The 7437-nt window shown below is 39.0% G+C and overlaps 1 protein-coding gene across 1 annotated transcript in view; it reads right to left on the bottom strand.

Annotated features, from left to right (window-relative positions):
- itgb1b (integrin, beta 1b) overlaps positions 1–3754 on the bottom strand; it is a 22972-nt gene extending 19218 nt beyond the window's left edge. The window contains exon 1 of the mRNA XM_082173526.1: positions 3456–3754. The gene's annotated coding sequence lies outside the window, so the exon portion shown is untranslated. The remainder of the gene's footprint in view (positions 1–3455) is intronic.
- Between the last annotated feature and the right edge of the window lie 3683 nt (positions 3755–7437).

The raw sequence follows: 7437 nt of genomic DNA, 5'->3' as shown, positions 1-7437 counted from the left end.
CCTAATACGTTAAAGGTACAGTGTCAATTTCAAATATCCTAAGCAAGGCATTCATATGTTGATATACCATTAAATGAAAAGATTATCAGAACATTTGATCAGCCAGTCATATCAGCTTCTAGATCAACCAATGGTGTGAGTTTTGGGGCGGGGCCTTTTCTTTCAGAACAATGGCAGACAGAGGAGTGTGTGAGAAACAATTCTGTTCTAAACCCCAACTCTAAGTATATATATTCATTCTGCATGTAACTCATTGAGCATCTATCCATCCATCCTTAAAACTCTCAGGTTTGTAGCTTTTAAAACTACTTCAAACTCAAAACTCTTTCATTCTTAAAACTTTAAAACTTCAAGCTTTTTAAACTGCTTTAAACTTTCTAGCCATGGCGTTCTCACGCCAAAATAAAAGTACATCTTAACAAACTTCATCCATTTATAAACGGACTTTAGCTTTCAACTAGATTGTAATATAAATGTCCGCTTCCTCTTCACAGTAAGCTGTAACTATTACAGCAGATGCAACTCTCTTAGCACTTTTAGAAAAGTCTAGCTCTGGGCCCTTTAGATTATAATGACCAATTTGTTTTCAATGCCTGGCTGGCCTGCCCCCATTTTGTCTCATTGTTAATTTGTCATAACAGCTGAGGCGACAGGAAGTGAGTCAAAGCAACAGTCTGGAGCAAAGAATACATATCAGAATCAAACAATCTGACTCAGTCTCTACACTCACCTTTATGACCAACACTGACCTTTGATTGTCATATCTGCAATGGCAGGTTACATGATGCCAGCCTGCTTACAGTATATAGATGCCAAATATAATGGATGACTCTGAACACCCACATCAAAGGATTAGTTCACTCCAGAATTAACTCACCCCCATGTCATCCAACATGTTCATGTCTTTCTTTCTTCAGTCGAAAAGAAATTAAGGTTTTTGAGGAAACATTCCAGGATTTTTCTCTATATAGTGGACTTTAACAGGAACCAATGGGTTGAAGGTCCAAATTGCAGTTTCAATGCAGCTTCAAAGGGCTCTACAAGATCCCAGCCGTGGAATAAGGGCTGTCATTTTCACAAAACATTTTTTTTAAACTTTACGTAATCACGTTGGAAAGGTCACACGTGACGTGGGCGGAAGTACAGACCCAGTCCCTGTTGAAGTCCACTATATGGAGAAAAATCCTGGAATGTTTTCCTCATGAACCTTAATTTCTTTTCGCCTGAAGAAAGACAGACATGAACATCTTGGATGACACCAGGGTGAGCATGTTATCAGGAAATTTTGATTCTGGAGTGAGCTAATCCTTTAAAGTTGCACAGACACAGACCCTTTATCCTGTTCCCCTTATACTGTATATTCAGATCCAACCCCTTTCTTATCTCTCGCAGTAAAAAACGTTGCTGTTAACAGAGCACTGCCAAGCCACAAACGTGCGCACACATGTACAAACACACAAAGGAAAAAAATATATCCTAAATATGTCCTTACAAAAATGTACCATTCAGTCTTCCCTCACATGGTTTTATAATTCTTTGTATAGAGTTGGTACTCTGCAATTCCTACCCATGTACATTTTTTATGTCGACAACATTTTACATTCGTTGTAATTTTTTTATTTTAGCAATTCCAAATTACTGATATTGCAACCAAAGCTTCGATATTAGGCTACTGTTACTATTAAACCATAATATATATGGACCTCCCTTGAAACAGTGTACTAAGCTTTGGATTTTGTCACTTTTTTTGTTTTGTTGAGTCTGACACTAAATTCCCAATTTTATTGTAGCAACAACAGCTGTAGAAACAATAGCATTTTTGGCAGACTACCATTTTCTATAAGGGTAGGTTCTGTCAGGATATGCAAGCAGACATTCCACCCTGCAAAAACAAATTTCTGGGAGATTTAAAAAATATATATTATAGGCTACTATTATATTAATTCATGCAAATCGCTTAACACAGGATAGGGACTATCATTCGATAGTATTCGTACGCCGAAAGTGAGGTAGTTGAGTGTGACGAAAAAAGAGCCAAGTCTCCAAATGCAGGTAAGAGACACATTTCAAACTTTATAATATTACACCAGTTAAAAAATACAGTCAGAACTTTAGCAGTCACCTACATGTAGGGTACTTACAGATTACTCTTGATAACAGATTACACTTAATTGTAACGTCGAAACATGCATTTTTTCTGTAAGGCTGCTTTATGTATTGTGAAAAGTGCTATAAATTAATATGAATTGAATTAAAAGGTGCACTCTATTTATTTGTATTTTGCTTGCTAGTCGACAGTTGCATGTTTCTACGTTACAATTAAGAGTAATCTGTTTTGTGTCATCTGTAAAATGACACAAAATGACATCAATGCAGCATCATGAAACAGTTTTCAGTTACCAATGCCACTGCAGGAATGTGCTATTTACAGTTAGCCCAGATTAATTAAAGAGCAAAATAATTTAACCGGTCACGTGACGTTGCCCCGTTGAGGCGACCCGCTCTAAGTACAATAAAGCATCTTTTATTAGGCTGGAATCTTGATTTAATGTAAGTGAACATATATTTAAAATATACATCAAAAGCACTCTTCATTTCTTTTATATGGGAAACATTTTATTGAGTTTTTGTTTTGTTTTTTTACAGTGTGAATGCAACTTTAAGACATCCGGCGAAAAATACAACATTCTTCCACAAGATCACGTGACCCGAATATGTTGTATGTGAGAGTTAATGCAGATCCTGTGGGATCTTTCCTTGTAAAATTGGCCCGTTAGCATTCCACAGATCTGCCCATGTCTATAATGCCATGATTCAGTTTCTCCTAAAACATCACAATGGACGAGCATGATACTTTTCATCACATAACCGCAGTCATATTTATTTCTGGTGCTGTAAGAATGCCAAACTTCTCCCAGCCGATGCGCTATGAAACTCAATTATATGATTCTTTAATGTGTTCGCATCCGCCAGATCATAGGTGGTCTAATGTGTTCAGCATGTCCTAAAGAGGATCATGACTCACGCAAAAAGGGCTACATCATTTCGACTTCCAGCGAAGCATATTTACACAAGCAACTTCCAAATAAAGCATTGTTTATGGGGAAGTTAAGCCCCACAGCCCCCCTCGGACCCGACGCGATTCTCTCAGGTTTGCAGATGACTTACAACAGATGTCGGGGACACATAAGACGCAACAAATAGATCAAAGATAACAGACGTCTTGGAAATACAGCCTGGGGGGACATTGTTTGCATATGATCTGTGAAACACGTTTGGGGCAGATCCACGTCTGTCCTTTGAAGTGAAATGGATGGGACAGGATCCCCACCCAAAGATCCTTTTCCAGATCGAGCCCTAAAGCTCATGGTTTATCTAAAGGCAGTTATAAGTACCCCGTTCAACAAACGGCCCTAAACCAAAGTTCTTTGAAAAAGTATTTTGATGACCCTTACCTTAACACGTGTTCCCCGGCGATTCTTCAATCTTTCACACGCTCTTTTAAAACCACATTTGTCATGGAAATAACCCTCCGACAACGTTTGGTCCAGTTGCCCGTCCGTGGAGTCTTTGTTTCCGTGGGGCACTTTGAATCAACAGCTGGTTGCAAAGTACTAAAACACGCAATTCCTTTGCCTACAACAACCAAATCATGGATACTGAGGGAAATAAAAGACTAAATGTGGGCAGAGAGTCCAGCTCGCCCTTCCACACTCGGCGTGTCCTCGGTCCGGATGGGGGGGTAATGTGTGTTCGGTTGTCTGTGAGATGGGTTGGGTTTGCAGTTGCAGCCTCTCCCTTCCTCCGCCCACAGGAAATAATGCTAATGTTTTAACACCCCATCCACACTGCGACCAAACTGTGGAGAAGATTCTGATTCAAATGATTCATCTAAGTGATTCGAGTCTTTTGAATCAATTCACAAAAAGATTAATTCAGCGACTTTCTTTACGCAGGACGCAGACGGTGACAAGGGATCTTTATCCGATTGTTAAGGCTGACGTCACACGTCACGTTTAGCCTTTTCCGGGTCCAATCGCTCCTCTCGTCCAGAAATAACAATGGTGGAACCTGTAAATTTATTTACGATCACGTCCTTCTTAGTGAGGCACCTTTGGCGGTCAAAAAGGGTTTAAATTCCTTTAACACCAACAGAGTGGTTAGTGTAGCTCATCACTCAGGTGGCATAATTAAGGGTAGAGTCCAGACATCAATGAAAAAGAAGATTTACGAGGTTGAAGTGAGTTAGCTCGGGACACGGGACACAGCACTGCGGCATTGTAAAAACACTCAATTAATAACCAAAACACTAGCGAAAGCGGTAGGTAGGTAGAGAGGACCTGGACTTTGGACCCGGAAAGAGTATTATCGGAGAGTGGTTACGTCACGACTTAACAACCGAATATGTGCGCTGTCTCGAGCGTTTTCCAAACAAATGAAGCTACAAACAACAATGACAATATTTTATCGTCTATGTTGGAAGCTGTAACTTACAGTGTATCTAATTTCACAGATAGATAAGATTCTTTCATGAAGCTCATAACCCGGTTTACAGTTAACGTTACAGTTACAGGCTTTTCCCACCTCGAGCAAAAAATGCTTTTTTTACTGGATGCTATGCGAAACGCCTCGAGTGATCCCGCATTTAATACCGTGTTAGAACCATAGACTGTAAAAACTTTAGAACGTTCTCTGTCTCATAATACAATGTTTAGTGTTTCTCAAATCTGAATGATTATGGTCGTATCATCTCAAATGTATTGATTGTAGATAGAGCCAGTCTGCATTTGCTCAAGGTTTCACAGACAGAGAGCTCCTTTGTTTACTTTTTTTTAAATGTACAAATCCAGTTCAACTCGGTTTTATTGCTGTTCAATGATCAGTCAGAGCGAGAGTCTGGACAGTTTCCGGTGTGTCCCAAATAAGATGGACTGATTAGACGTCATTACTCACCAGTGATAAGAACACATATACTGAGGAAAAATGTATGGAACTAGTCAAGAAAACTGTCCAAGCACTGATGAGCAACTATATTTGAATGTCTTACTGACTAATACAATTGTATTGAGATTAAAAATGAGCAAACGGGGGAAATCAGCCTAATGATAAAAAAAAAAAAAAAAAAACGGAAACTGTCATTATAAGGGCAACTGCTGTGGGAAAATGCTATCTGCCTTTTCATGCAAACAGCGCCTGATGGTGTGAAAATATGAACCGCAATGCATTTCCTGTAGCCTATAGTTCACTGAGAAACTTTACATCACTGTCCTTTACTAAGTCTCTTGTGTGTGGAGCTGAAATTCAAATTTGATTTGAAAATACCTGAAAACACACACACACACACACACACACACACACACACACACACACACACACACACACACACACACACACACACACACACACACACACACACACACACACACACACACACACACACACACACACACACACACACACACACACACACACAGACACACACACGCACACACACACACACGCACACACACACACACACACACACACTTGTTTCACTATATTAGTGAAGACACTGCATTGACTTTTATTGATTTTTTATCAGGTTAATGATATTTTCTATTGCCTATATAGACACAGAAAACTTTTAGCAATTTTACATTTTCAGAAAACAAAATTTTGTATGATTTATAAGCTGTTTTTCTTGTAATGGGTTTTAAAAAAAAATCATATTTGAATATGGTTTAGATAAGAGCAGAGCCGTTTTCAACGGCCCTGGTTAAGAAGGTGTGTGTGTGTGTGTGTGTGTGTGTGTGTGTGTGTGTGTTACTGTTTTTTTATTTATTATTATTTTCTTCACCAACTTTGCATAACAAGAGATTTTGTGTTTTTTTTTTAAAGATCTTTGACATGGAGGTTGCCGATTTACTCTAAAAATAGCTGTGGAATGACTGGACTTCATCTGGCTTGATGTTGAGGAGCAGTTCACATTTAGGACATTCCTGAGAGAGGGGGGAGAGAGGGAAAAATAATAAGAGAGGAGAGGATGAGAGATGACAGTCATTCTATGGATAGACATGATGGTGTAGGCCTACTAAGAGTTTGACTGTTAGTGGAAAGAAATATGTCAACCATATGAGCCAGTGTGTTTACAGACGGACAGTGATGAAGGTTAACTGGAATGAGATCATATTCCAGTGCTCACCCAGTGTAGCTGAGCTGTAAACATTCAGAAAGAGCTTATGCATCACATATAATGAATATCATGCTAGTAACAGTATGAGGAATCGTGCTGCCTCTATTGGTGCTGTTTTCTCTGAGTGTTTTTGTTTGTTTGAAATATATAAATGAGAATTATAGGCTAAAGAAATTACCTAATCTCATGTCAGCTGATTGAGCTGGGTTTGTGAGGTTTATCTGTGGCAGCACAGGAAGTGGCACAGTGGTAACATATTTTTAGTAGTGAAGTGAACTAATGTGCACACACACACACACACACACACACACACACACACACTGTCAACTCAGTGGATCATGTGCAGAAGTGTTGAAGCAGCGGTTGGATGTGAAACCACACCTTTTCCCCTCATCTTTAAGCAACCGTGTTACCAATGACGACAACACAACGAACGTTCAAAACAATAGGCCTACGTGTTGTCAGTGTTCTGCCTAGTTCCACGCAGACTGTAAGGTTCCACTGCACAAAACTTCATGTGGATTGTAGGCTACTTGGATCTGGGAGGGACGTTTAGTTTCGGAAATGGAGAGTATATGCCCTCTAGTGTCAACGATAAAGAACAGCTTGGTCGATCAGCTTTTTCTGTAAGAGCTGATAATAACTGGAATCCTTAACCAGTTAATATTAGACAGTGTTCTACTTTTGCACTGTTTGTTACATTTGAAAATGCGGTCAAAGAGCAGTCAGGTTTGTGATCAGTGAATACTTTTGTGTTTTGTTTTGATAATTTTGGGGGATTGAATTTGTAACATTGTGTGATGTCTTGTAGTATGTATAATACTAGATATTCGGTAGTACTTTGGATTGCAGTTTTTATTGTTATGTGATGGACTATATGTCGTAGGCTATATATTTTTTATCGTAGGCCAATGTAATGTGATAGGTAGGCTACTCTCCTACCCAGGGACAGCAGATGAAATTTAGCTTTGTAGCTAATTCTGGGGTAGTTTTTTCTTACTGTCCATTGTCCCTGTCAAATAAAGAATAAAATAAAATAAACAAATAAATAAACAACAGCCCCGTTTAATTTATAGAGCAGCGCCATCTAATGGCAGAAGAGAGGAAACAGCATGTCTGAAAGAAGTTGGAAGACGACGGGACAAGTTGTCGCACAGAGTTGTCAAAAAAGTCTATATTCAAGTGATTTTAAGTATTTGAGACAAAAATCCAATTGCACAAAATGTGTATTTTCTCCAAGAGTGATATGTTTTAAATTTGAATGC

This window comes from Leuciscus leuciscus (assembly GCF_965113295.1).
Source record: "Leuciscus leuciscus genome assembly, chromosome: 6".
NCBI classification, from domain to species: domain Eukaryota; kingdom Metazoa; phylum Chordata; class Actinopteri; order Cypriniformes; family Leuciscidae; genus Leuciscus; species Leuciscus leuciscus.
This window is presented reverse-complemented; position numbering and strand designations above follow the sequence as displayed.